The sequence below is a fragment of the Lithobates pipiens genome, unplaced genomic scaffold (assembly GCF_037356315.1).
Source record: "Lithobates pipiens isolate NorthernLeopardFrog02 unplaced genomic scaffold, aLitPip1_a1.2 Scaffold_18, whole genome shotgun sequence".
In the NCBI taxonomy this organism is placed as follows: Eukaryota; Metazoa; Chordata; class Amphibia; order Anura; family Ranidae; genus Lithobates; species Lithobates pipiens.
In genome coordinates, this window is record NW_027507758.1 from 524,747,390 (window position 1) to 524,757,584 (window position 10,195).

Below are 10,195 nucleotides of genomic sequence, written 5' to 3' on the forward strand. Positions count from 1 at the left end.
ATCTGGAATTTGAAGCTTTGGGAAACCTTTTTGGGACCACTAAAAGTAATCAGTATTTGGTAATCTTTCCTAAATTCACTAGTAACTTCTAAGTAGTGCAGAAGACATCTTCTTACATCTAAAAAAAACTGAACCTTTCTTCCTCCAGATTCCTGGGGAAGGAACAAAAGTTAGGAACAACTACTTCCTAGGATCTGTGGAAGTCAGACAAAACTTTGGGCAATTACAAAGGGTCAAGCCTGATCACTACTCTGTCATCTGAAATCCTTAAAGGATCTTTACATGAGAAAGAAACTAAATCAGAGACCCTTCTCCCAGAAGTTATCGCCAAAAGGAAAACCATCTTTAGGGTGACTAATTTTAAAGAGGTGTCACACAGTGGCTCAAAAGGAGGTCTTGTAAGGGCGTTCAATACCAATGACAAATCCCAGGGGGGAACCTGCTTGACTACTCTGGGTGTAAGTCTAGCCCTAGCTAGGAGGAATCTCTTAATTAAAGGATCCTCCACCAGTCTTTTCTCCATGAACAGAGATAGGGCAGCAACTTGAACCCTAAGAGCGCTGACAGCAAGCCCCTTTTTCAGAACATAGGGAATGGAAAACAAGTCTACCCCAGCCCTTTTTTTGCCAGGCTACAAAGGTCCTCCAAACTTTGCCATAAATCTTCCTTGTGACTAAGTTATGGCTGTTTAGAATAGTCTCAATAACCCTATCTAAACATCCTTTCAATTGTAGGATGCACAGCTCAGCCTCCAAGCCATCAAACGGTAAATCCGAGGGTTTGGATGTAGCATTGGCCCCTGGTGTAGAAGGTCTCTTCTCTCTGGCAGGGGCCAGGGGGACTCTACTGAGCGTGCTCTCAGTGCAAAGAACCAACTCTTCCTGGGCCACCATGGAGCAATCAGAATCACTTGTTCCTGCACAATATTTCGAACCACAAGAGGCAATAGCGAAATTGGAGGAAAGGCGTAGGCCAGGGGAAAATTCCACTGGAAAGAGAGCGCATCTGTCCCTAGGTACTTTGCTTCTCTCTCCAGGGAAAAATAAGCTGGAAGATTCCTGTTGTGGGTGGAAGCAAACAGATCCACTTTGGGCATTCCCCACCTGACAACTAACTCCCGGAAGATTTCCTGGTTCAGCTCTCAACTGCTGGAAGGGACAGTTATGCCACGTACACACGATCTGACTTTCCGGCGGACTAGGTCCGACGGACAATCCGCCGGACTTTTGCCGGAGGTCGGCCAGACTTTCCAAATGAATGGACTTGCCCACACATGGACTAAAGTCCATTCATTTTGAAAGGGACTTCAGGTACGATGGGACTAGAGAAGGAAGTCAATGTCGCCGTCTGCATCGGCGAGATTGACGCCTTGCAAGCCCCATTGCATGGTATCACTTTAAGGGTAACCCCTATGCCAAAAAACGGCGTGGGGGTCCCCCCAAAGTCCATACCAGACCCTTATCCAAGCATGCAGCCCGGCCGGTCAGGAAAGGGAGTGGGGACAAGCGAGTGGCCGGGCGAGAAGAATCGGAAAGCGAGGAGAAAACCCCCGGAGCTGCTTAATAAACTACTTTAAAAACCTGTGTAGTGTGTTTTTTTTATTGACACTTTTTCCCCCAGGTGAATGGGTAGGGGTACAATGTACCCCATACTCATTCACATAGGGTGGGGGGCAGGATCTGGGGGCCCCCTTATTAAAGGGAGCTCTCAGATTCCGATAAGCCCCCCGCCCGCAGACCCCGACAACCAATGGCCAGGGTTGTTGGGAAGAGGCCCTTATCCTCATCAACATGGGGACAAGGTGCTTTGGGGTGGGGGGCCGCAGGGCGCCCCCTTCCCCAAAGCACCCACCCCCCCATGTTGAGGGCATGTGGCCTGGTATGGTTCTGGAGGGGGGGCGCTTGCTCATCCCCACCCCCTTTCCTGACCAGCCGGGCTGCGTGCTTGGGTTAAAGGTCTGGTATGGACTTTGGGGGGACCCCCACGCCATTTTAAAGCCCATACCTTTAAAGTCCATACCAGGCAACGGGGCTTGCAAGGTGTCAATCTCGCTGATGGAGGCGGTAACATTGACTTCCTTCTCTAGTCCCGTCGTACCTGAAGTCACACTCAAAATGAACGGACTTTAGTCCATGTGTGGGCAAGTCCTTTAATTTGGAAAGTCCAGCAGACTAGCACACAGACGAGCGGATTGTCCGCTCGAAATCCAAGTCCGGCGGAGTCAAGTCTTCTTTCAAAGTCCGCTGGACTTTTGGGAAGAAAAAGTCCGCCAGAGCCCACACACAAACGAATTGTCCAGCAGACTCTGGTCCGCCGGACTAAGTCCGCCGGATAGTCCGATCGTGTGTATGGGTCATTACTCTGCTCAGATAATCTGCCAGTATATTTACTGACCCACTAATGTGGACTGCCCTGATGAGGAAACATTGTCTTCTGCCCAGGAAAGGGTCTCCTGACTCAACACTAGCAGGCTGTCTGAGCAAGTACCCCCCTGCTTGTGAAGGAAAGCCACTGTCATGGCATTGTCTGAAAAAATCAATAGGTCCTTTGCACAGGGCCGGATTAAGAACATCATGGGCCTGGTGCTGAGGGTTATGGTGGGGCTTTTTATAAAAAAAAAAATATTAAAATTACAAATTTTTTTTGTTATAACAAATTTAAATTAAATAGAAATAGGAAGGATGAGAGACAGAAAGGGGATGAGAGAGGGGTGAAGGGTAAGGTAGGGAGGATGAGAGAGAGAGGGGGGACGAGAGAGCGAGGATGCGAATGAGCATGCGTGGAAGTGACAGCAACAGAGCCCGATCAAAGCAAGTGACCGAAGGCACAGAATCTGTAAGGAAGACAGGGTGAAGATGGAACAAAAGTGTGCCCATTCTAGAGCTGGTAACATTGAGGATATTCAATATAATTTTAAATAACTGTTTTTTTTATGGGTAAGAGGCATAGGGGAGGAGAATGCATGGTATAAAAGTGGGTAGTATGTGCAGGAGAGGAGTGTGGAGGGTATGATGGGGCAGTATGTACAGGAGAGGAGTGTGGAAGGTATTATGAGGGTGGTATGTACAGGAGAGGAGTGTGGAAAAAAAGATAGTTGGCAGTATGTACAGGAGAGGAGTGTGGAGGGTATGACATTTAGCAGTATGTACAGGAGAGGGGTGTGGAGGGTCTGACAGTAGGCAGTATGTACAGGAGAGGAGTGTGGAGGGTATGACCATGGGCACCTATGTATAGGAGAGGAGGATGAAGGAAAACATGAAAGGTTTGTTCAAGGATGTTTAGGGACTGTGTAGTGGTTAAGCATGCCATACATAAATTGAAATTAAGCCAATTAAGCAGAGACCAGCCATAGTTGATCTATGTATGGGCTAGCTGGTTGTACACAAGTTAATCTATTAATCGACTTGAGTGCAACCAGCCTGTCAGGTTTTTTCCAAAACAATCAGTGCTGCCAGCTATAGTTGGCAACACTGATCATTGTATTCTGTGGGTTGGGAAGGCTCCCCACTGGCAGAACACCATAACACTGCGGGAGTGATTCCACCATCCACAGGTCAGCAGGTGAGAAGGTGTGTGGGGATAGGCTGGTGAGAGAGGTCTGTCAGCAGGGAGGTGTGAGGTTGTCATGGAGGGATATCAATCAGCGGGTGGGGGGAGTAACTGGGAGTGATATCTTTTGGAATAGGGTCTGTCATCTGCAGGTTGGGAAGTGGTCCCCTGTGATATAAGTTGAAGGGAGATGGCTAACATTGAAAGTGGCTGGGGAGTGACCTGGTGGGGAATGTGAAATGGATGATATGTTTCAAGTTTCTTTCACATTTGCAGTAATGCTTACTGCCCTCTGAAAAGTGATCTGTGGTGTATTGCTTTTCAACGAGTGGTATAGCAGCAGCTGACAGGTTTTCATGAGGTGTTACTGCCGCCTCCTTTTTTTTTTTTGGTTACATTGCTAAATGGCAGTTTTACATTGTTGGACTATGCTGCTAGGCGGTGCTGCCTGTGTCAAACTCTGCAGGCTCCACACTGTCCATTGAGCTAAGTGCCTCTGACAAGAAGTGAGGAGAGACATTATGAACTCACCCTCAGTCTGCTGCAAACAGAGTGTGCCAGCTTGTATTTAAACTGGCCACTCTGTATGTAGCTTCTGACAGGCTGCGCAAGGAGCCCCGTATCTCCAGGACCATAGGTGATAGGAGCCCCAAATGACCAGTAGTGGGGTAGACCTTCAGCTACATATCCCCTAAATTCGGGCTCTATGTGACCCCTGGTTGCTGAGCCATGACCCTCAAAGTCAATCCTTTTTTTTTGGGGGGGATTTTTTTTTTTTTACGGTAAGGGGCCTGGAGCTGCAGCTCCAACAGCCCCTATGTTAATCTGGCCCTGCCTTTGCATGAACCCTGGTTTTCAAAGTGACCAAAGCTTTTGCTACTGCTACTGTTCCCTGTAGTTTGAGGATTGGGCTGCCTCTTCTGGCTGCCATGCACCCTGAGCCTGCCAATCCTCTGAGTGCACCCCCCAACCCCACAAGCTGGCGTCTGTGGTAATCTTTACCAGGAAATGTTGGGCCCAAGCCATCCCTACCTGCAGATTCTCTGGTCTGACCCACCAGGATAGATTTAGAGAATCATCTCCTGGAAGCCTCATGACCTGGTCTAGAGAGGCTTTTCTGTGATCCCAACAGCACAAAAGAAATGTCTGTAGGAATCTGGAATGCAATCGGGCCGATAGCACGCCCGAAATTTCTGCAGTCATCAAGCCCAACAGCTGCATTAACTGTCGCAGTAATGCTTGGGGATTGCACCTGAATTTCTGCACGAAAAGGAGGATCTTGGAGATCTTCTCTTCCTGTAAGACAATTCTTTGGGCGACTGAGTCTATCAGGTAGCCCAAAAAAAGACAGCTCTGGGAGGGAACCAGAGCAGATTTCTGCCAATTGACTTTCCAACCCAATCTTTGGAAGGTCTGCAGAACTACTTGCAGATCCCAAACCCAGGCCCTCCTTGTCCTGGCCAAAGATCAAAAAGTCTTTCAAGTAGGGATGAGCTTCGAGTTCGAGTCAAACTCATGTTCGACTCGAACATTGCCTGTTCACATGTTCAGCGAACAGTGAACAATTTGGGCTGTTCGCAGCAAATTCGAAAAGCCGGAACACCCTGTACAAGTCTATGGGAGAAATCTAAAGTGCTAATTTTAAAGGCTAATATGCAAGTTACTGTCCTAAAAAGTGTTTGGGGACCCGAGTCCTGCCCCAGGGGACATGGGTCAATGCAAAAAAAAGTTTTAAAAACTGCAGTTTTTTCAGGAGCAGTGATTTTAATAATGATTAAAGTGAAACAATAAAAGTGTAATATTCCTTTAAGTTTCATACCTAGGGGGTGTCTATAGTGTGCCTGTGAAGGGGCGCATGTTTCCCGTGCTTAGAACTGTCCCTGCACAAAGTGTCATTTCACAAGGAAAAAAAGTCTTTTAAAATCACTTTCAATTGTCGGCTCCCATAATGCAGAGAACACTCAATGAGTGTTCTCTGTATTACGGAGCACAATTCATTCATTGATAAAAATAAAAAAAAAGCATGGGGGTACCCCTAAATTCAATTACCAGGCCCTTCAGGTCTGGTATGGATATTAAGGGGAACCTCGTGTCAAATTAAAAAAAAAAATTGCCGTGGGGGTCCCCCTAAAAATCTAGACCTGAAACCAGAAACCTGCGTTACATCAGAGGGGGCGGGGTCACCCATACGTCACTGGGGAACCCCATGGCTTCCCTCACCCCGCAGTGTCTCCGCAGTGGAGACAGAAGGCGGATGCATGTATGGACAGCACTGGACTGAAAATCACCCATCGCTGGATCAGATCAGCCATCACTGGACCCCAGAGAGATGATCATCCATCATCTGGATAGCAAGAGTGGATAACCACAGCTGGAATCTTTTTTTTTATTTTTTTTTATTTTTAATAAAGGAATTTTTCAAAAGTGTGTTTGTCTTATTTAACCACTTTTACACTTTCTTTGTGAAATGGTAGGGGTACTTTTGTACCCCCTTACCATTTCAAACAGGGGGGGCCGGGATCTGGGGTCCCCTTGTTAAAGGGGGCTTCCAGATTCTGATAAGCCTCCCGCCCGCAGACCCCCACAACCACCGGCCAGGGTTGTGGAGATGAGGCCCTTGTCCCCATCAACATGGGGACATGGTGCTTTGAGGGGTCACAGACCCAGATAAAGGGTCTGGTATGGATTTTTAGGGGGACTCCACAGCAAATTTGTTTTAATTTGATGCGGGGTTCCCCTTAATATCCATACCAGACCTGAAGGGCCTGGTAATTAAATTTAGAGGAACCCCCACGATTTTTTATTTTTTTTTATCAATGAATGAATTGTGCTCCATAACTCTGTACTATGGGAGCCGACAATTAAAAGTGATTTTAAAAGACTTTTTTTTACTTGCGAAATGACACTTTGTGCAGGGACAGTTCTAAGCACGGGAAACATGCGCCCCTTCACAGGCATACTATAGCCACTCACCAGGTACGAAATTTAAAGGAATATTACACTTTTATTGTTTCACTTTAATCATTATTAAAATCACTGCTCCTGAAAAAACTGCAGTTTTTAAAACTTTTTTTGCATTGATCCATGTCCCCTGGGGCAGGACCCAGGTCCCCAAACACTTTTTAGGACAGTAACTTGCATATTAGCATTTAAAATTAGCATTTTAGATTGTGAACGTTCGAGTCCCATAGACTTTAAGAGGGTTCTAAAGTTCACACGAAGTTTAGGTCTGTTCGCAGGTTCTGGTGCGAACTGAACAGGGGGGTGTTCGGCTCATCCTTACTTTCAAGTAAGGGATGATTAAAATTTTCTTCAAACGAAAAAAGGCCATGACCTTTGTAAAGAATCTTGGGGCTGCCGAGAGACCAAAAGGAAGGGCTCTGAACTGTCAACGACTTAAGCCATTTTCCGAGAGGATTGCAAATCTCAAAAACCTCTGATCCTGGTATATTGGAACATGGAGGTAAGCATCCTCTAGATCCAGGGTCACCATGAATACCTCTGGCAATAACAGATTCCTGAGCAAGTAAATGCTTTCCAACCGGAAACGCCTGTAAACCAAGAAACTGTTTAGGAGGCTCAGATGGATGACCATCCGAAATCCTCCTGATGCCTTTCTTACCAGGAAAACATGGGAATAAAATCCTTGGGATTTTTGATCCTCTGGAACAGGGGAAATAACCCCTTCTGATTTCCAAAAAGAAATCAGACCTAACATGCACTGGCGTTTCTCTTGGTCCCTCTGTAGATGAGTGAGAAAAAAACCCTGAGGGGGAGGGAGATTGAATTCCAACCTGAAACATTCTCTTATGACCTTGAGAACAAAAGGATTTTTTGTTACTTTTGCCCTTTCCTTGCTGAAAAAGGTAAACCTTCCCCCACCCCTGACCTGGCGTCACTGAGAGCTTTTTGCCCAAGTTGAAGGAGCAAAGAGAGACCCTTTAGCTTTGTCTTTGCTAAACGACCATTTTCTCTTTGCCTGTTGACCCCCTGGTTTGAAATTAGCTTTGCCCAGAAAACTAAGAAAGGGCCTCTTACTTTGAGGCTAACCTTCCGAGATGAGAAACATTTACCCTTTTCCGAGGACCAAGCAAGTACTATAGTTTGCCTTCAAAGGGAATACCGCAGAGTTTATTTTTGGAGGTCAGATCCCCGTCCCAGGATTTTAACCAGATTGCCCATCTAGAGCAATTGATCAAAGCTGACATTTTGGCCACTTATCTAACCGAGTCTGCTGCCCCGTCTGCCAAGTAAGACACTAATTTGACAATCAGGGGAGGGATTCTTTGATCTCTTCTAGAGGCGTGTCGGTGGAGAGCAGATCATCTAGCCTCTGGACTTAAACATCTAGATTTCTAGCTAAGCAGGTGGATGCCAGGGCTGGTCCCATAGAGAAGGCTGAAGCCTCCCAGGCCTTACGAAGCAAAGCATCAGCTTTCCTATCCATCTGGTCCCTAAGAACCCCAGAGTCTTCAAATGAAAGATCAGTTCTTTTAGACAGTTGAGACATAAGAGCATCCAGTTTGGGACACTTGAAAAACGCCTCTTCAATGTCTGACTGAAAGGGAAATCTCCTCTTATGTCCTCTGGACTGAAATAACCTTTTCTCAGGCTCTTTCCATTCTGACAGGACCATATCTTTAAGTGACCGGTGTACTGGAAAATCGGACAAACCGATTAGGATTTTTGTGGTGGCTCAATCTGTTCAGAAGTAAAAACTGCTTTCAACAGTTCTTCAACATCTTCGACTGGAAATAGGTATCTAGCCATATTAACAGTTTCCTTAATCTCTGACCTGGTTTCCTCGCCAGATGAGGAATCTGCGAGTTCTCCCCCTCCTCTGTATCAGAGACCACACGGGAACTAACGGTCTCTAACTCCAAAGGGGGTAGCAATCTTGACGAGACTGAAGGAACCTGGGGTATTGTAACTGAACCCAGCCAACCTATCATTAAAGGTTTAAAGGAGGAAACTACTTCCTTCATGCAAACCATCAATTTCTTTAAGTTAGAAGCAGAATCAGCCTTTGCCATTGAAGAAATACATGTCTCACATAACAGTTTCCTACAGCTATCAGGAAGCTTGGATCTACAATTTCCACATTTCCTTTTCACAGGTTTGTCAACCTAGAAAAAAGAAACCATAATAAGACGGCATACAAATTACACTTTCTAAAACATTTTACCCCTGGATATACAATCTTTCATTATAGCGGAGAAGTACTAATCTTAGGGGTAACACAGGACCCGATTGCAGCAGCTGAATCAGACAGAACGGGTGCACCATCCTCAGCCGTGTCCTTAACCTCCATGATGAGAAGGACCAGGTAGGAGAGCGTTGGAATGAGCTTGGACGCTGTCTGTTTGCTGTACAGCCAGCAAAACATCCCCATCAGCATGCGTGCCTAAGCAGGTCCTTCTCAAACATGAAGAGGCTTGACGCCAGGAAGTGCGTGACATCACTTCTGGTTTTAGCGGTGAAACAGGAAGTGCACTCGCCGACATCTTCGTACACCCAAAACGGTGAAAAGGACAGAAGAAAGCACTCTCTGGGTGTACCAAGGTGGATCAGTAAGCTGTGGGGTGGAAGTTGCAGAAGATTCTCTAATGCAAGTAACCACCAGAACCACAGGGGGGACCCTTCTCAGACTGCTGAAAACAGCAGAAAATACTGCAGACATGGCCACAACCAGTTTGAGTATTCTGAACAAGGGGGGACGCTAACCACAGTCACCAGACCAAATGAAAACAAACAAACATGACATGGAGGTCTGGAAACACAAAACAACTTTGAGGGTCAGGGGAAAGGGAGGGGCCTTTTAACCACTTGACCACTGGGCAATTACTCAGTCATGCAACACTGGACCTATATGAAAAACAATTTTGTGCTTAAAAAAAAACACAGTAAAGTTAGCCCAATTTTTGTATAATGTGAAAGATGAAGTTACGCCGAGTAAATAGATACCTAACATGTCACTCTTCAAAATTGCACACGCTCGTGGAATGGCGCCAAACGTCGCTACTTAAAAATCCCCATAGGCGACGCTTTAATTTTTTTTTACTGGTTACATGTTTTGAGTTACAGAGGAGCTGTAACGTTCGCAGCGATACCTCACATGTGTGGTTTGAATACCGTTTTCATATGTGGGCGGGACTTACATATGCGTTCGCTTCTGCATGCGAGCACATGGGGACAGGGGCGCTTTTAAAAAAAAATGTTTTCTTATTGTTCATTTTACTTTATTTATTTTAGTTTGACATTTTTTTCCCCAAAAATAATTTTTTGATCACTTTTATTCCTATTACAAGGAATGTAAACATCCCTTGTAATAGGAATGGCATGACAGGTCCTCTTTACAGTGAGATATGGGGTCAGTAAGACCCCACATCTCACCTCTAAGCTGGGAAGCCTGAAATAAATAAAAAAAGATTCTGGCTTTGATCGTATTGGCGATTCGGTAGAAGCACCGGAGAGCGGCGGGAGGGGGGGATGTCTATGGCTGGGTATTGCAGGGTATCACCGAGTATGGCTGGGTATGGCTGGGTATCTCCGAGTATGGCTGGGTATCTCTGGGTATGGCAGTTTATGGCAGGGTATTGCAGAGTATTGGTAGGGTATTGCAGAGTATTGGCTGGAATTGTACTGC